The sequence below is a fragment of the Choristoneura fumiferana genome, chromosome 3 (assembly GCF_025370935.1).
Source record: "Choristoneura fumiferana chromosome 3, NRCan_CFum_1, whole genome shotgun sequence".
Classification (NCBI taxonomy): Eukaryota; Metazoa; Arthropoda; class Insecta; order Lepidoptera; family Tortricidae; genus Choristoneura; species Choristoneura fumiferana.
This window is the reverse complement of record NC_133474.1, coordinates 19,682,455-19,703,958: the sequence shown is the minus strand read 5'-3', so window position 1 is coordinate 19,703,958 and position 21,504 is coordinate 19,682,455. Positions and strand designations below refer to the sequence as shown.

Below are 21,504 nucleotides of genomic sequence, written 5' to 3'. Positions count from 1 at the left end.
CTCAGTATCCAAATATACTAGTGTGGGGTCATTTTACATTGGTTTCTTACATACACATTAAGATTTTTCCTGTTAATTGTGCTATAAAAGCTTCATTCAAATTTTTAGTTTCTCGGAAAACTGGAAGTTCCTTATAGGTTTTGTTTTCCTAGTATCTGGTATTTGTATGGAAACCTTTAATGAATAACTGTATCTTTTGATTGTGTTGACTTAGAAAAAAAATTACAGTGCTTCAAGTTGTAGTCGACCTGAGCTAATCTCAGCTTAATACCTCCACACCTTCTTGAAAAAAAAAATCTTAAATGGAAGAACAACAAACTGATTAACTATATATTATATATATAAACAAAGGGTTTAAGAACTTAAAAAAAACCAGTGAAGGCTCTGACCTTAGATCAGAGCAGACGAAAAATAGTATAGAATAGGGAGCAGCTAGTTTTTTTTTAAATTCATAAGTTAAAACTTTGTCATTTTACACTTCAACCCCGGTCTCTGCCAATCGGTGGTATCCCGTATCAACTCGAATCCCACCAGGTTGCCTGTTGTTTTGCCATAACTGTTGTCTTTTTTTCCTGATGATTATGTGACTTCAGTGATGACAAGGCAAAGGTGGTTAAGTAGGTGCACTAACTGCTTGGTGTTGCATCCGAAGACATCGCCCTTTCTTCTCTTGCCACTTGGTCCTTGTTTTGCTCCGGGTTTTCCAAAACATCGCTAGATGGCGTTAGCATCGTGCACGTTACAGTCTTGCTTGCGATTGGCTCATTTAGTTGTTTAGCCAATCACTTCCTTCTCTCCTTTGTACTTCTCTCTGTTTATCTGTGTCTTTTTATTTTCTATATACATTCTGACAGGAGGCCTGTGCCCAGCAGTGGGACGTATATAGGCTGGGATGATGGGATGATGATGTGAAATAAAACTTTACATACATACAAATGTCACGCAAATGTCAAAATTGTCAAACAGACTTTACACTACTGGCCTACTAGCCTGTCGCAGAGACCGTGTCATTGCAATATTAGTTTACTTGTTTTTTTTTGCCGTGATAGAATACTACAGTTATTCTGCGGTGGTGATTGTGACTTACCATGACAACTATAGTTGACAGATATATATGCGTGTACTATTAGTCCATTTTCGTAATTGACAAGATTTCATTATTTTAACACCTGTAAATTACTACAGGAATCGAAAGAGTTTTGCCTCCTGAACATGGGAAAATATTTATTATAATTGATTTCTCCATATTAAAAAAAATACAAAAAATTGAAAAAATATGTCTGAATTTGCCAACACTACATACAACAGAATAGATATGTTTCCTTTGCCTTTATCACCAGAAAAAGGAGCTGTCATAATTTTGATATTGTCTCTATGCAACGTCTAGGTCAGATTTACGTGATCTTGTTTTTAAGAGACTAGACAAAAGTAATGGATCTATTGTGTCGTAGTTTTGGAGTTTTAGAATAAGCACATCTTAAAAAAATTTTAATCAATTAATTAATAGTTGTATCGAAATTTTAAAAATATCAGCGTTTTTCTCTTTTCAAACAGAATACAGAGAACGAATCAAATTATAGTCTTAGAATTATGAAATCTTGTCAATTGGGATACGGTCGGTTGTATGTAACGCTTCAGACACCCAGTTGTCTATGAGGGCTTTAAGGGCTATGCTTATTGGCATACCCAAATTGGATACCGACCTACCTACATTTTAAGGCGATAATTTTAAACTGAAACGAGTACCGGATTGATCCACAGTTTTAATCTCTGTTCATTCTCGCCTCGACATCTTGCCCTTTTTAACAGACTTCAATAAGTTTCAAGTGAACCAAAATGAATTGCATTTAGGAAAATTCACAATAGTCGTCTACCTCACCTACATACTATGGGTTTCAATCCCTCCTGCTGGGTCGTGCTGAGTCACCGACTTCGAGCTAGTACGTACCTACTTACCTAGAAAAATATTTTCAAGGGTTTTGTAGTCTGTTCCAGTTTTTGTTATTTTTTTATTTTTTTGGAGTCGGTTTTACTTTTTTGTTTAAAAATTTCTTTATTTCTCACTTTTAAGTGATTCGTAGCTAAAGAACATCTCACAACGATTCCATTAAGCAGTTTAATACATCAGTGCCATTAAGCCCAAACACGACTTAGTTACGTTGTTTTATAACAGAGTTCCGTTGCCTACCTTCTGGCTTCAGCATCAGATCAGATCGAAAGAATCGTTGTTAACTTAAAGCTTCTTCTTATTCGCTTATCTAGGTAAGTATATTAATCATGATAATTTAAATTTAACCCGTGAAATACTTGTTATTGATAGTAGTAGTTCCGTTGGTCAAATCTGGTCTTCATCATCAGTTCCACTTCACCAAATTATGATTTGCAAGAGCAAATGCACGAGTTACAGCTAAATATATCCAAATTACCATAGGTGTCCCTAAAATATTTGAAAAGATCCCTCGATTTCCTTAAGATCCGATCATCAGATCCTAATTTGCTGCTTATGGGACCTAATTGAAAGCATTCCTAGACGAATTCAAAAAAAATTTTTCAAATCGGTTCATAAATGACGGAGTTCTGAGGTAACAAACATTAAAAAAAAAAAAAAACAGCCGAATTGATAACCTCCTCTTTTTTTTTGAAGTCGGTTAAAAAAAGGAGGAGGTTATGAATTCGGTTGTACTTTTTTTTATGTTTGTTACCTCAAAACTTCGTCATCTATGAACCGATGTGAAAAAAAATTCTTTCGTTACTCTAGGAATGATTTCAATTAGGTCCCATAAGCACCAAATCAGGATCTGATGACTGGATCCTAAGGAAATCGAGGGAACTCTTCAAATATTGTAGGAATGCCTATGGTAATTTCGATATATTTAGGAGTAATTCGTGCATTTGCTCTTGAAAATCATCATTTGGTGAAGGAAACTGATGATGAAGACCAAATTTGACCAATGGAGCGACTACTCAATAACAAGTAGGTACTTCACGGGTTGAATTTCAATTACTTTAACGCAGTTGCTAAGCAATTTAAGCTCATCGTAATTAATATGGTGAAAGGGATCGGGTGATGAAGCACCAGGACTCCTCAATAATAATCGTTTCTGCATCGGAAAAAGCAATTTTTCGTAAAAGGTGACGAGCAGTTGACATTAAACTATTGTATCTTAGATCTTTTACACTAAAAAGCGTGAAAAAAAAATTATAACAAAAAAGTCTGAAGTCAGTGCCTCAGCACGAGCCAGCAGGAGTGATTGAAGCCCAATATACTCTTATAGTTGTAGGTGAGGTAGACGATATAGGTCCACTCCTGCTGGCTCGTGCTGAGGCACCGACTTCAGACTGGTAGAAAATTATTTTCATGGTTTTTTTTTGTAGTCGGTTCTATTTTCGTTATATTTTTTTTTATCTAGTGATGACTTCACATAGTTTAATTAGGGTTTATTGACGACAGATCGATCGATCGGAGTATGACATTAACCAAGCAGCTTTTCAAATGAATCTCCTATCTAGGCACGCGGTAGCACCTAGGCACCTAGGTACTAAATAATAATTCGTATAGGAGAACTAGCCACGTCAGACCTTAGGCTTCAATATATTATCCTAAGTTATAAGACGAAGTGATATTACAATACAATACAATACAATACAAAGACTCTTTGTTGTACACCAGAAATAGTAAGCGATACAGAAAACAGATACACAGAGAGAAAATAACAAAGGAAGCAATAGACACACCAATTAAGTATTAATATATATGATATTTTAAGTTGTGAAATATTTTATGTCGTTATAAATAAATTACAGGATTGACCATTGAACTTAGCACCCATTTAGATCTCACTTCTTTTGTCGTTGAAGTCAACAACCAAGAAATATCATAATATTGAACTTGGCTCTCATTTCACATTTATGTTTTGATGGGATAAAATATACATGAAACCTGTTGCGATGATGTACGTTTTATTGAAGAGTTGAATTACTATTCATTCATTGACTTCGTTACCTATACATATACCTATGACAATCAACTCGTTTTCGGAACTGGTTTCCCGGATTGCAAAAAAGATATGATAAAGATTTAAATGAACATCGCAGATAGGTAAGTAGGTACCTACTATGTATTAAGTTATCCAAGCTATGGCATATTATAAGTTTAGGTTAATTTTATTTTGATTTCATATTTTGTATTTCAACTATATTTGTAACTTTTGTTTGTAACTAGTATTATGTGTGTGTTGAATAAACTTTTTTCATTCTATGCAGTAATTAATTTGATCTATGTAAATAAAAATATAATTACAGCTAAATTATAATATTATATTAGTGACTATTGCATCAACAACAATGTGACATTATTATATTTATGTATAATTTGCATGCCAGCTATGGCAATAATATCTTTTCTTCCAACTATGCTTTAATTTCATCATAACCGCACTAAATACCCAGCACAAAGCGGGACTTTTCTGCTCTAGAGCAGAAAAAATGTATGAAAATCCTTTATTGCATTGTTTTAGATTTTTTAAAATTGCACCACCAAAGAGGTAACACAAGTATTTTTGCTATAAAATTAGCCTGCATAGTGTAATAAACCTAGTGTTTGGTTGGCCAACCTGGCGCCCATCCGAAATTTGACAGATCGCGGGTAAAAAAATCTGCTACTGGCTACTAACTCTGCCAAAAAAAAGTAAGAAATAAAAAAAAACAAATTGGCGGGAACCTTGCGAATTTTCCGTGGACATTTTTTGAGAGTGCGAATGTAAACTTACAAAAATGGAATCATCGAGTGCTAGTGACATTTCTTTCCTATTAATTGTTTAGCATGAGTTTTTTTTCGTCTACTATTCCTGTAATAGTTGAAAGAAAAGCAGATTATGCACCTCGCATTAAGTAATTTATATTGCCCTCGTGCTTTTTAAAGCCCTCGCTGACGCTCGGGCTGCTAATCGGCACTCGGTGCGTCAGTAAATAACTTTCTGCTTGGTGCAACAATCTACTATTGCCTGAAACGTTGCTATTATTACGGTCATGGTGTGATACGGTGTAATGGGTAGAGACCTTTACTCTGTTATGGGTATAATAGATATACAGTACCCGGCGATAATGATCGCACATCGATCTTCGGAAAAAGAGAATTTTTTGGCTGTTCACGACGATTTCCGAACAGTGGCGACCGTCCATCAAACATCGTATTTATTAAGTGATGTTTTATATCGAATAAATACTGCACCTTTATGGACTTATAATTAGTTTACGTCAAATTAATGACATGTAAACTTCAGATATCTATAGAGAGCTGTTGCAACTACTAGAAAAATGATAGTTCCCTCTTTTTCCTAAAGATGTCATCGTACAATTTAATGTTTTGGGGGGTTTCAACAACTCTTTATTATATATTTTCATCTAAATGCGTCCGTACTCTATTGCACATCACGTCACATAAGTAGCGTGAGACATGACAACGCTCTACGAAGCCGAAATTAGCCGAGTCTCTTTCCAAAGACCGATGTGCAATCTTTATGGCCGGGTACTGTACTTACCTACGTACTATTAACTTTATTTAATTTTATCTGACCCTTGACTAAACGCTTGCAAAAATGTCTACAATTTGACAAATAAAATAATTTCTTGTACATGAATAGATTTACGCCTATGAGTGTGTTAATTATACTATTTTACCTCATAGGCACAAAAAATCAAAAGGAAACTAATGTCTTATGACCGATAGTTATTACGATTATTTGAATATTTCCGGATCTACCAGCCAATAGTAGAGTTTATTGCATCGACTCTGACGTAAACAAAACCGCGATGACCTTTGCTAATAAATATTAAACAGAGGTTTAGGTTATTATTTTCAAAGACGCAGTAGGTAAGGCATAGTTAGCTCTATTCTTGGTTTGTATAGGTATTTAACTAAATTTAAACAAAACAACGTCAATCGGTGTCTTAAATATTGAAATTCCCCCATTAAACTATCTAAACATTTACATTTCTGTATTGAAATACACTAGTCTAGTTTGTATTACAATGATAGATAAGCAATTAAAATATTTATTCAAATACCTGAATTTGTTCGTGTTTACCTACCTATCCAAACCCAGTTATAGCGTAATTAAAAAGTAATTATGACTTAAATACCGGCTTGGCTAAAAGAAATAGCATAAGGTTTTAGTAGCCCTTTTTTAGGGGAGCCGCAAATGAATCTTCGTACACAGAAAGAACAACGAGCAAAACAAAAAAATAATAATATAAATAAATAAATATCATGGGACACTTGACACCGACTATTATAGATAGGTACTAGGCAACGGATAAACATATTTATATGTATAGATAAAAACACATAAATACAAATACAATAAAATACAAATATGAGGTAGTTATACGTAATGAATTTTGTGTAGGTACCTACGTAAAAAGGGCAGGCACTAAATAAGTAACTGTCTGTTCAATATAGGAATGGACAGAAAGAAAATAGGATCTTTATACTGCACGCTTTAGGAAGTAATTTAATAAATTGCATTTTTTTAGTGTACGGTCCACACTTAATTCTAATTAAAATATCAAAGACATCAATATTAGTTTTACTTATTCATTAACTAGCTGTTGCCCGCGGCTCCGTTCGCGTAGAATTCGTTGCTATTGGTATCTCGCGGGAACTGTGGATTTTTCCGGGATGAACACTATTTTATATCTTTCCTCGGGACTTGTACTATCTGTATACCGAATCTCATCTAATTCGGTTCAGCGTCTTAACGTGAAAAGGTAAGTTATAAACAAACATACAGACTAACAAACTTTCGCATTTATAAAAATATTAGTGAGATTAACTTTGATATTTTTCAAATTTATAATTCTATAACATTAAAAAGTTATCCTATTTTAATGAACTAAAATATTTTATTTGCTCACCCGCGACCTTATGATAGCTAAGTTTATGCAAAATATGCATGTTCATGCAGTACCTCCACCTCCACACTGTAAGATAAGAACACACACCCATTTATCACCTTCACCACACTACACTGACGCGTTTCGAACTCAACCAGAGCTCATCTTCAGAGCAACACAACGGTACACCATGCTACTGGTAGCATGTACATCTGGATGTTAGACTGAGTCTACGCGACTACGTTAGACTAAAGCATTGCACCAAATTTGATGAAATTTGGAATGGATAAAAGCTTGAACTTCATAGCAGGAACTATGAGTAGAATATTTTTAAACAGGGAATGAGAGCGGATAAGTCCACGAAACACAGTTATTAAACATATAAAATATAAATCGAATTAATATTATTTAGCTAATTACGTATTCATATTGCGTTATTTTGTAAGTACATTACGTATTAATCTACTTACAAAAATATGACTTCATCTTATTCATCATCATCATTATTGCGACTTCACAAAAAATGTTTAGAACCCCTTCTTCTGTGACCTTCTAGTCCAATGTTATCTTGAATGGACTATATAACTAAATAGTTAACGTAATCATCTTATGAGATAATAAGCAAAGCAGCGTAGAAAGTTGAAATTTTAAGGGGTTATCTTTATGATGAATTCTGGGAATAAGAACGGATTCTGCGAAATTTCCACGGGATAAATCGTAAGTTTAATTCGAATCAATACAGGAATATTAATTTATACCGTATGTACCTACTTAAAGTATAATGTCGATATTTATTTTAACAATGACAAGATCACGACCGCTTTCAGAGTAAAATGCTTTTTCCGAAGATTTTTTTAGAAACCACGTAAAAAAGTCATTGCTGCCTGCTTGTGCACTAAACATTGTCTATTATTTGTGTGATAATACTACTTATATCAAAATAATAATATTAGTTAAATTTTCCATTAGGTATAGCTATGGAGGCAGGCTGTCAGCATAGATTAGGCGATTGTTCCCGGACGCTCGCTACGTGTCCGTAAAGTCTCATTCACCGCCATTCCCATTCCACCAACGACCGCCGTCTGATTTGTTATTTGCACTAATGCAGTGTTTATTGTTTTTCCTCACTTAAAATTACATTCGCGTGTCGATGCCCATTTATCACATGAATAGCGATTTGCGACTGTAAATTCCTAATAATGGATGGCGCAGCTAACGTTTGAACACAACCGGAGAGTCGGTTACGATTCTAAAATGCAGATGGCGTTAAGATCGGCTCGCGACCAGATATCGAATAGATAAAATGTTTTCAATGAAACAGTGATTAGCATAAATTAATTTTTAAATGGCCATATTTTCCACGTGGCCTCGTGTTGCCTTCAACGTACTGGTTATAAAAAAAAATTCATGGTCACCGCTGCGCTTTGTTGGTCTGTGTCCGTGAGTTGTGACACGCACACGTTGACGTTTACGTTGCGTGTACGGAGCGCGTTCACGCACACATGGAGGCAAATCCTTGACGAGTCAACTCATACTAGCTACAATAAATAACGCATTTAAGTTGCGTGCGCCTCGTAGATAGCCACGTCCGTTCAGTTTGCATAGCATTATCCTATTCTGCGACTAGTTTCTGTTATAGATTAGCCAAATAGTCGCATAGACTGTCAACTAAAGGTTCTTTTAACGTAAGGTAGAGCAGATAAGTTACGTAATTCATTTTTAATTTTATGTTATTTATAAATACGCAGTAATCATATCTATACAAGTGTAGGTACATAATTATTTGATAGAATGTGATAGAGTACCAATTTGTGACTAAAAACACCAATTCCTGAGATTAATAGGTGTTCTTCAAGTTTATAAAAAGTGCCAATTGGTATTGAAATTTTTATGAGCCACAGGTGTCCAATAAAAAATACCCACGCCTCTTTTAGGCGGATAACATAAGTTCCTTATCAAAAAGTAGCGCAACCAGAAGCATAACTATTTTTAATCGCCATGGATGACCTTAACTTGCATATTTAAATGATTTCCGTGCCACTAGTACCGCGTAGGTACTTCGTTATCACGCATAATTTGGTACACGTAGATGAATACACAATTTTCATTTGAAACTATAAACCGCAAACGCACACACCGATAAATGTGGCATGTGTGCGTTAGGTGGGTGTGTGCGTGCGGATATGTCGGTGAGTGTATAGATGGCGGTAGCAGTCGTCGATCGTTAGTCACCAGTCCTAAGATGCGATGCGTTTCAGTATGAATAGAGTTAGAGTGGGTTTAGATAATGGCAGCGATGCGCGGGGCGCTATTGGGAGGGACGGCCCAATTTAAAACGCGGCATTCGCCATTACACAATGAATTTATTGCCGTAGCATACGGCTGACACATATTGCGTGCATGACATGTGCGCCGTACCCTCGAATACTCCAACAATAATTAGCGGTTAGTCCACGGCTCACGCTCTAAAACAAACTTTATCCATTTGTAACAATCAATCTGGCTGATACGTTCAGATTAAATTAGCGAAATTGAGTTGTAGCGTTGGCAGTTGTTGAAATGATTTTAGCGCGCTTGCTGCTTTCTAATAAAGATGTTTTATAATGACTGGGAATGTCGAAACTGGATGTATAATTGAGGCGGACTGCACTGAGTTACGGAATATTGTGATTTCTACTTGGCCGGTGTCCAAATTGAGCGGTCATTTGGCAAGTGGTCTGTGTCGGTGACACCTGTCGTCACGGAGTTCTGTCTACTGTTCCCGCCTTCCTGAAGGCTGCGAGAGTACTTGTACCGCCGGTTCGCTTACATTCCGAGCGGCGCGGCTCCTATGTTTGTTCTTATTTAACCATTCACGCGACTCGACTGCGAGCCAAGGGCAAGGGCGCGTTGTTTAATTCTGTTACATCACCGTGGGGACTGAGTTCACGGCTTTACAATCGATCGACACTTAAAATATCGATTGTTTTAGACGTTCCACAATTTTAAATATTCGTGTTCGTCAACCCGTGTGGTGTCGGGTTAGATTTACACCTCTCCATTTCTTCGGTGGATGTCGTAAGAGGCGACTAAGGGTATAGGTTAAGGTATACCGTAGGCGACAGGCTAGCAACCTGTCACTATTGTACCGTTTTTGTCAAACTTAAAACCTACAATTGCTAAAAGTGGCTCCGAAGCGGTTACGTTTCATGTGGTCTGCCTACTCCATTTCGGAATACAGGCTTGTGTGTGTGTGTGTGTGTTCGTCAACGTTTGTCCTTATGCGTTATAATAGTACGGGATCTGATTGCAAGTTTAGCTACGTCGTAGAATACCACACACACACACACACACACACACACACACACACACACACACACAGGTTCGCACGCCTGCACGCACGCACGCACGTGCCTGACTGACTGTAATATTGACAAAACCCCGAATGGCCAACTCTGTTGGACTTGGTTGGGGTAGTTAGGTACGAGCCTACACTTGTTTCCATGAAGTACACGATAACGTAAACAAACTTGCAATCAGACCCCGTACTATTAGATTCATACACGAAAACTAGTTTTTGTGAATAGACAGAAGGGATGGATAAAAAAGGGAGTGCTTCCTTTAAAGAGTACTGCTCTGGTATCTCCTTTGTTTGTTTTTTCCTACAAGCAGAACACAATTGGCGTACGTCGGAGTGGCGATTCTAAAAACCTGTTTTGTGAGACTTTTATAGTATACGCACAATAGGGGTTCCAATGGGACTCCCCATGTCTTTCCATATGACAGTCTAACCTACTTTTTTGTATTGGCTTGAATCGAATTGCACTGCCTGTATCTCTTTGCTTTCAATTACCGGATAATAGCGTGATAATTATCAATTATGTACTTAATTGGAAATAAGATTAAAGGATCGTGAGACAGTCTTATTCATATTAATCAGTGTTTAGAAATCGATTAATTTTTGACTTATCAAGTCAAAAGCATCACATCCCGGAAGTATTTTCATTGGTTCGATATAAGTATACCGTACAAATACTGAAGGATTGATGCAGCGGCGTTATGGTCAAAATTTGTAGCAGCAAAACAAGACAACATCTCTTTTACTACAACAATAAACAACAGTTGGTGCAGTGGGTGCGGCCGGTGCGGGGTAGAAATTTGAACAATAAATTTCACGACGATTTTGGCAGTTGTATGGAAAGCCAACAGCCAATTTGTAATAAAATAGGTTCCTCCCTGATACGCGATTTAGTTTCTTCGACTGCACTTTTAGATGTTACCTTACTGAATTGCGACTGTAGGTATCCATTTATTCCCAGATATTCGCGCTGCGGACAAATGGGAAAAATTCCCAGTAGCTCATATGAGACATCCACATTACAGGTGGTAGGACCTTGTGCAAGGTCCGCCCGGATTGCTACCACCATCTTGCTCGCTAATCCTGCCTTGAAACAGCAGTGCTTGCACTGTTGTGTTTCGGCGTGGACAGTAAGACAGCCGGTGAAATTACTGGCACTTGAGGTATCCGATATCCCATCTTAAGCCTCTAGGTTGGCAACGCATCTGCAATCCCCCTGGTGTTGCAGGTGTCTATGGGCGGTGGTGATCTCTTACCATCAGGAGACCCACTTGCTCGTTTGCCATCCAGTCGAATAAAAAAAAATCCGAGGCGGGTGCGTGCGAACGACTGGGAGTACTTCAAATACAGGTCAATTTTCCAGACTCCATAATGGTGACCCTCGTTGCCTTGCCTTGTTTGAAAACCCTGCATATGTGTAAAATTCTACGGCAATTTACGGCATCTTATCAACGGCGCCACAAACGCTCGAGATAGGGTATTATCATATCAACTTGCATTGAAGATAGCGCTGCAAGATTTTAGTGGAACTATTACTAATTCACATTAATCTTTTAGATAGATACTTTGCTTGGAGATTGGAGAAACGGGGTCATATTTTTTCTTCTCAATAGCACACTTTCAGTGGGCGAATTGACTTGAAATTACTGTACAGTATGTTGAATGACAATGCAAGTACAGTGTTTAAGTTTATTTTACATTTTTTGGTTCGCATTGTGTTAAGAATATAATGCTAGAATGGCAGCTGTCAAAAGAATTTTCACTATATTCAGCACAAAGAGGTACAAAGCAATAGTAGTCAATAAGTTGTTGGTACGAGTGAAGTAATATTTATGGGGTCCAGTGTACTTTACCAGTATTACAATGAGAATGGGAGCCAAGTTCAAAATATCCTTTTTTGAGTCCAAACTTTTTTAACAGATGTATTAAGTACCTAATTAAGACCTAGACGTGGTTGACCAAGTTTGTTATTTTGGATATTATTTCAGCATCCTTAAAATTCTTTATTCAATGAACAATTTGTGCTTTATAAAGTATTTTAGTGTTAATTTGTTCTTTTTAAAGTATGCAAGGACTCACGAGGGTAAGGAATATGCGTGGTAGTTAACTTCGCCTACAAAACGACTTACCTACATACAATAGGTATTTTAAAATTAATTTAAAGCAAAATTTAAGTTTTTTTTCGGCTACAACAATGTCTATTAAATATCCCTAATTTCTTTTTGAACAGTCATTTAAATTATATACATAAAGCAGATAACTTAGTTAAAATTAATCTCAAGATTTCACATGGCTAATTTTAAAGGGCATATGAGTATTAATAAAACTCGTATATGCTTATATAGAAGAGACGCCCGTTTTACAACGTTTTAGTTAGGTACCTATAAAAATTATCTTTTTTAGGGTTCCGGAGCCAAAATGGCAAAAACGGAACCCTTATAGTATCGCCATGTCTGTCTGTCCGTCCGCGGCTTTACTCAGGGACTATCAATGCTAGAATGCTTTTTTTTTGCACGGATATATAAGTAAACTATGCCGACAAAATGGTACAATTGAAAATTCAAAAATAAATTTTTTTTAGGGTACCTCCCATATACGTGAAGTGGGGGTGATTTTTTTTCTCATCCAATCCTATAGTGTGGGGTATCGTTGGATAGGTCTTTTAAAACCATTAGGGGGTTGCTAAGAGAATTTTTCGATTCAGTGATTTGTTTGCGAAATATTCAACTTTAAAGTGCAAATTTTCAATACAATCGAGCGCCCCCCCCTCTAAAATCTAAAGCGGTGAGTGGAAAAATTTGAAAAAATTCAGGATGGTAGTAAGTATATCAAACTTTCAAGGAAAACTATAACGGCTAAGTTTGCTTGAGAATATTAGTAGTTTATGAGTAAATAGCGTCCGACACGCTCTTGGCCGTTTTTTTTTGTTTTGTATAATTCTTGGAGCAAATTTTAAAGTTCGGAAAGTCAGTTGAAACACTGTCAAGGTTTTAGGTAAAAAAAATGTAAAAAAAATCATGTCATGCGAGGTTCAAATATATAATGATATGTACATAATTTTTGGCGTTTACCGGGCTAGTTTCATTCGCCCCATGTTGAGGCAATGTGTCAGTATCCTTGGACATAGCCGCATGCGGAAACCCTTTCTTGCCCAAGGCCATGAAACCGGTTCGCCGGACCGGTATCGCGGTATCATCAAATAACCCGATGTCACTACCTGGTGCGGTTCTATCACGTATTATATCAAAACTTTATTTGTATAGTCAATAATTTTTTTTTAGAATTCGATGAAAGTTTAATAAAAAATCGAGCATTTAACCCATTTTCCCTAAGACGTGTCTATCCATATATGAACTTCATATGCACGTCTCGGGTAAAATGGCTCGTTTTATGCTCTTGTTGTACAATCTAATATTCAACATTTTTAATGTAGACTAAACCTAAGCTAAAATTGCAATATTCGCTGCATACAAATCAGATGGTCCGAATAAGGAGCCCTTGACTAGGGGTTCGCAAACCTATGAAAAACCCAGCGTTTTTCTCTATCACGATAAAATACCTACAACGTGTTAATTTTGATTTTCGTTAACTTTAGACGAATATTCGACAGGTCAAATAAAGTTAACTTCTCCAAGAGTAGTGGCCAAACCTTACTGTTAGAAAGAGAATCGAAAATGTAGATAGTAAAACAGCGTAAAAGGGTCTTAATTTACGATGTTATAATTAAAGTATTGTTGATGCATACATATTTTGCAAAAGAAAATAAAAAATCTGAGTTTTTCTTTTTTTCTCATGTCTTACGTCAATGTTCGCCAGTTTGTGAATTTTACAATTTGACCTTTAACAATGACTGTGAACTTACTAATATTATGTAAAAATATGTAGTTTCTTTCTTTGCTACTCAATTACACACACAACGACTACGACTGCACCGATGTGGATGAAAGATTGTTTTTTATCCAATAAATAAAATAAATAAATAAAATTTTATTGGAAACAGTCTGTAGATTACATAAAATTAAGTTTTGCACAGGAACAGTTTTACCGTAGTTGTTTTTGCAGATAGAGGTTACCTGTGTCACCTACACTAGGCTAGGCCTGTCCCGTAGGATGATGACACCTTTACAATGATTACCTATTAAACTATTTAAATGTAAAAAAAAACATGAAAATCTATGCTAACTACTTAATTACAACTTTATACATATTCTAATCCAAAGGTTTGTGTGTGTGTGTGTGTGTGTGTGTGTGTACACAGCAGCATGGTTCCTAATGGGGTCGCTTAACATATCGTAAATCGTCGTTGCTTAGCAAAGGATGTGGCATTGTTTATTCCGAATGTTTATGTACCTATATTGAAGAAGGCTATAAGTTAGAGAAAAAACTTTTTTCGAAAAAATATTTTGTTTCCGCGAGACGCAGTCACGTCAGTCACTACCTCACTAGTGATTAACTAAATGATCCCGCGCACATCTCTCGACCATAAAAGACCACCTCGTGCCGTGATCTAGAGATCGGAATGCCGCGTGGCATATAAATTCGGCTTTATCCACCAAGATTTGTAGAAACACTTCCGCTTCTAGGATTTTTGCCGGCTTGATTGTTCTTGGAAACAAAGAAAATGTAGCGTTATGATGGACAGTAGTTTTCCTTGTTTTGAAATAAATGTTAAACATTTTTGGGATGATGTTTTCCGAATTAATAAACAAAGTGTTTCAATTAAAATCTGACTTTGGACGTCATGATTTTTAAAGTGGTTGGATCTTGGCTCCTCAAATGTCCATTAAAACAAAAGAAAAATGTTAAGATCTACCTAAGAGCTTTTTTGGTTTTTTGAATTTGAAGATATGTAGTGATTTTATTAGTATAAAAATATAGTCTTATCAGAATATTATAAAAGATCCTGCGGCGTCGGTATAAATGGAATGAGGATCGTCGCCAGATTATTACATACAGCATACGTATACAAAAATATGTTTCGTATTGGCTTTAACTAGAGTCGGTTAAAAAAGCGTTGTGGGTGGTCTTTAGTTTATTTCTTTTCGCGTACTACAATGTGCTGCTGACGATACCGCTATCGGCAATCCAATGAGGTGCATTGTGTGATCGCAACTTTGACATTTCATTATTAATTTATATATTATATATAATATATATATATATAATATATATATATATATATATATATATATATAAATTTGATTCGCCATTTGCAGTGCGAAAAAACATTGTAAACGTTTAATAATGAATGTCAAAGTTGCGATCACACAATGCACCTCATACATATCCTCGTATACTACCGTAATATAACTTCGGTATATTATCTAATGGCCAACAGCCATTCTATTTGATTTACTTAATTATTGTTAAATCGACTTTATAGATTAATTAAAATATGTTTACATAAACAATTACTGAATAATGAATACTTAAATAACGGACAATAAATGAATTTTACAGTTATTATAAAATATTAATATTTGAACATTGTTAAATTTGGCTGTATGGCCTAAAGTTTCCGGGTCAATTCTAAGGCTGCAATTAGTAATAAAAAACCTTTTAAAATATCAGGAATTTGTTTTGATTTTGCACGGAGTTCTTAAAAGTTGACAGAAATAAAAGAGTGAATCACTATTTAAACGACTTTTTATCTGTGAGAATGTGTGACTTTAGTGAATTAAGTGATGCAGAAATGTTGACACGCCGCCAAAAATAAAACGGGAAATAATAAATAAAACAGGCGGCAATGGAAGTGAGCAGTAATTTGCTACCTTTATAATCGAAAAATTAATTTATTGTCCATTATGTAAGTATTGCATGCATGCTCTCGACTCGATAGGGACGAGTGGCGGAAGGAAGGGGAGGCCTTTGCCCAGCAGTGGGACACTTAACAGGCTAAAAAAAGTATTAATTATTTATTTATTGTTTATGTTTGAGCTCATAGAAAAAGTAATGTATGCAACTATTAATAATCAGCCATTAAGACACTCATGCGTATCTATTATGACATTCTGCTTCGCCTCATGTCATAAACTCGCACTCGTGTCTCAATGGCCCTTATTATGATAAAGTTGCATAAAATATACTATTACTATTTTTTTATTGTTTCCGGAGATTGGCATTATTAACTGAATATTTAAATGGGAAATACAATCATTTCTACAGATTGCAAGAGTGGCAAAATATCTCATTAGGTACATTAGTGTCTTAGGGAACATTTTCGTTAGGCAACTCTTAGAGTGAGATAAGTAATGAGTTAGGGCTATCTCTGAATGCAACATCTCACAGTTCGTGTATACAATCTTCGACACGCTTGTAATCACGGACGTCTCGTAAAATAATTAGGAAATCTAGAGTTGTAAAAATCAAAGTCACAATACAGGCTATAATTTGAAAGATGCCGAACCGTTCTATTTAGTACAGTCGAACCATTTGGTTCTTGTCCCACCGCAGAACTTCTCACCGTAAGTGTCATAATAAAATCCCTTGTCAAGCAATGCGATGTCACTATGACTTTATCTACGAACAGTTTGCACAATGGGCCACGATTCAGTTGGTTCGAGTGTGCCTAGTTGTTATTTACTGTGGTAGCGTTAAGCTGTTCAGCTGCTTTCGAGATTGACTGTATGACCCACAGGCTGCATAGATTACTCCCTGATTAGAGGCCGTATTCTAACGCGCTGACGTTCGCGTACCATTCACCATCTCTTTCTACCCTCGTCTTATGCCTTGTGACGGAAAAATCGGCCGAGTGCAAGTCGGACTCGCGCACGAAGGGTTCCGTACCATTATCTATGCAACATTAGACATTAGCAAAAAAACGGTTCTCTGCCGTTTGGGCAAAATGTTTTTCGCAAGTGTTTCATTTCAAATCAAATTTCTCCGAAACCATATTATTTTCAGAACTTTCATAAAACAAACCTAACCTAACTGTTCTATAAAACCATAAGAAAATATTCCGAAAAAAAAATTTGCTTCCGTATTAAACTGAAATAATTCGAATTGTCTCATTTTTAAATTCAACCAGATTGTGTTTTACTTAAAGTTCATTTTGGAAATGTGAATGTTTCGAATTGTTTCAGTTTAACTTTAGTCGTACACTTGGGAAATGAAACATTTGCGAAATTAAATATTTGGTATTTTTTTTGTGTGAAACGGCATTACACGAAAAAAGAACACGTTTGTTGTATGGGAGGGATTTATTTTATTCTGTTTTTAGTATTTGTTGTTATAGCGGCAACAAAAATGCATAAATAAAATAAAAAGCCTTTTAATTTCTAGCAGTTAACAACAAAGTATTGGCATATCATATAATATTTCAATTCTTAAAAATTAATTTACATGCATTAATTTTTTTAATATAATGTAAAAAGATAATCAATAAAAAATGAAACAATTCTTAGTTTTAATTAACAATAAATATTTTTTTTCGTTTACATTTAATTCGATTGGTATTGTACGTTTTCAAATAAAAACAAAAATAAAATATTACGCTCCTGCTAGAACCCCTCCTGTGAAGGTAAAGGCCTCCTCCAGTGACGACCAGTAATCTCTATCTTTAGAGTCTTTCATCCAATGTATGCCTGCTGTTTGGGTGATGTCGTCTTCCCATCTCGTTAGCGGTCTGCCTCGTTTTCTAGTCCCTGTGGGTCCTGGCCATGATGTTATTCTTCCCGAAAAAATGCATAATCTGTGAAAATTTCAACTGTCTAGCTATCGCGGTTCATGAGATACAGCCTGGTGACAGACGGAAGGACGGACAGCGAAGTCTTAGTGATAGGGTCCCGTTTTTACCCTTTGGGTACAGAACCCTAAAAAGTGGTGAAAACTATTGTGATTCCAAGTAGATATGTTAGACAATAATACCTCAGATCAGGAACGTAAGATTGTGCCGCCCTCAGTCTACGAGCAAGTACATTCGGCGGCAGTTTTTACGCGTCATTAGCGCGGTCCTACCATCTGCTCTGCACGTTACATTGCAGGGAGTAAAGAATGAAGAGAGTGAACGTTTGTGTTTATTTATTGTAAACAAATACAAACTGTTCTTATTTAACAAATAACATTTAGAATTACATGTTACCAGAAGTATGATAGATAAGTTTTACATGCCTTTTATCTATAAGACAATGAGTTACTTAAGTCTTTTTAAAAAAAAAAATTCAGGACAACACTTTCATTTTATTAGACGGCGATGAGATTAGAAATAGAGCAGAATTGATTGTCATTCCATATACTTATGTGAAGACATAAGTATATGATATGATAGACCTTTAAGTTCTACTCACATCATGTTTAATTATAGGGACGGCGGTCTTTGTATTGTATAGCAATTATTGAAGATTCATTCTAATTTAAAATTAGAGGATGGTAATGGAATTTCATACAACATTGCTGGCCATGGGCAGCAAAGAGATTATCTTTTGTTTCAGTGGGGTTTATTTCTTTTATTGCATATATATGACATACTGCCAGCCAATTAAAAAAAAAATAGTTCGTGAATGTGTATTTACTTTTTATCTCTTATTTAACTAGATTATTTAATTAGATTAAATCAGGTATTTGTCAATATAATAAACAGGAATTGACATTTATTGTTGATAACTAATTAATATAACCAAATAATAAGGTATCGTCATTTTATAATAAATTAAATCATCTCAAAATTTGGTGGCAAAAACATTAACCCGAACAGCTTACAAATAAATACATGATAAAGAGTACTTTGGCGGGCACATTAAAAAAAACTTATATGGTTTATACCTAAAACGAGTGGTTTTAAATTTAAATAAGATAAGCATCGTTGTTTCCCATATGAGTTCATCGTCAAGTGACATGGTATTATTGCCTTGGATTTATTTGAGAAAAGCCCTATACAAGCCTTGTCTCTGCGAACAGAGATTGTCAGCCTCGTATCTCTAGATGGTCTCGTTAACACTCAGCCATCTAGAACTACTCGGCTGGCAATCCCCTATTTCGCGGCCTCTGCAGTAATGAAAAGAAAAGAAGAAGAAGAAAGAAAAGAAATTCGTATAATTCTTTGTTAAGTTTGTTTACGTGAGTTTTTTCTCACTTTTACTGCACCCGTGACATTGGAGCACCGTAAGCAAAAACTTATGTAAAAATTAAACGTTAATAAATCTCTGCTTAAATACAAAACGGCCACAAATCAAAATTTATTTTTCATTTTTATTGCAATAGTTGCATGTTAAATAGCATTTAAAATGCAATTATTGCGATTAAAAATAATTATTTTTTGACTTGTGGCCCTTTTGATTTATGCAACGAAATATGGAATACTAAATCTCATGACGTCCCCTTTGAAAAACCATCTCCAATGTCTTCCTTAGCTCGTTCATGCCGAAGTATGTCTTACTAAAACGTCCGGCGTAAAAAAATATCTTGAATTTAAAAAAAAAAAGTATATTTAGGTAGTTTAAGTACATGTCATAGAAATAATCATAGAAATTTCATCTCTTCTCATCGACCTGGATCGTTAAAAAAATTTTTTTCCACTAAAAATATTACGTGTTTTGTATTGCAAATATTTTGCATGCAGTTTCGTAGCACTGCTACGCATTTTCGTAGGGGTGATGGCGTAGCTGCATTTGCTACGGTGCATCGGTGCAGCGTAGCGCATCTACGAATGCATTTCGTAGCAGGATGGCCGCAAGATTAAAAGATGTTCTTTTAAATACTAACATTATTATGGATGATCTTGTGTTTCGTCTGAAATAATTAATAATAATAATTATTATTATTGTTATAAATGTTGTTGTTTCGTTTTTGTAAGGACTTGCTTCTTTCTAAAATGCTACTTACGTTAGTTTATTTGAAGAAATTAAACTTTTTTTTTTACTATTAATCTTACTTTGTAGTTTTTATTGTGAATTTTTCATTTCCTAAATGATTTTAGACTCACTGTAGTGAGCGTATTGACTAGAAATTTGGTACATATAATGTAGATTCGATGACAGTAGTGCAGTAATCAAGTAGCGCCAGCAAAATAAAGTCATTATTTACTACATTAAAAAAATCTGTTAACGCAGTTATTACTCAATAATATCCTACTTTTAGTGTACCAATATTTTATTCCATAATACGTCGCTTCATACATAAATATTAGGACGATCTTGTGCGAAACATAGCTTTACGTTAATTGCCAATCGCGGGTTTAGCAGTATCAAATGTATGAAAAAGTCATCCATCACCAACAGGTTTAGGACATAGTGTTTCCACCCTAGACCGTTCAAGGATCCCTTTCCAGGCTCATTGCATAAAATTCTTTAATTATTATGTTTAGTAAAGGTTGCCTGGAAGAGATCGCTCTGAAGCGATAAGGTCGCCTTTGCCTACCTCAGAAAGTCTCTTTGTATATACTTGTTTTCTCTACTGCTTGCTATGTGTTGTGTTGGTGTGCAATAAAGAGTCATTGCATTGTGATGTATTGTATAATATCGCTCTCATTACCCTTTTGGCAAGTATAATTAAAAGAGATCACGCTTAAATTTGATTATGCTTAAAGAGGTGATGAGTTATTTTTTTTACTAAAACTGCTAAATCCAGCGTGATCAAAATTCTTGCAACTTTTCTTTCTGTTACGCTTAGACGTGGGATAGTAATGGCTAATGAGGTTTAACCGACCTGTCAAAACGCTGAAATATTCACTCAAGAAGAGCATTTTAAGGGTGACACTCTTTCCCGGCCCGGATAATACCGGGATGGAAATACCGACCCTGTTTTTCGTGTACACGCCCATAGAAGCTCCTGTCAGTTTCTATGGGCGTGTACACAAAAAACAGGGCCGGTATTTCCATGTCGGTGTTATCCGGGCCGGGAAAGAGTGTCCCCCCCGTTTTAAAAATTACCCATATTAATAGCGAAATGTTACAGAATGCTCGAACGCAGGCCGTATAAGTACTACGAAGTGCAAAATTCGAACTTAGTATCTTCCCGTCCCGCTGACGCTAATATTAGTTAATGCGAGAGTGAGAGGGACGGTACGATATGAATTTCACTTTTCGGATGTCCTTGTAGCCCCCCAGGTCCCGGCTATCGAACCCGTGCGTTATTTTCACCGCGTGTTTTGGCGGCTGCGCTGGCGCACGGAAATACTCTAGAAATAGGCACGGTGCCTACGCGCACTATTATCGGCTACTCGACTAGCGCAGTGTTTATGTACTTCTGGTGTGATCATTTTATATTTTTCTATCGACGATGCCTTTGGCTACCTAAATCAAAATGAAATCAAAATCAAAACGTTTTTTCTACAAGTA

The 21,504-nt window shown here is 35.8% G+C and overlaps 1 protein-coding gene across 2 annotated transcripts in view; it reads left to right on the top strand.

The window, feature by feature from the left end:
- Positions 1 to 21,504, top strand: part of chinmo (Chronologically inappropriate morphogenesis) — a 127,217-nt gene that overhangs the window by 981 nt on the left and 104,732 nt on the right. The window lies entirely within an intron of this gene.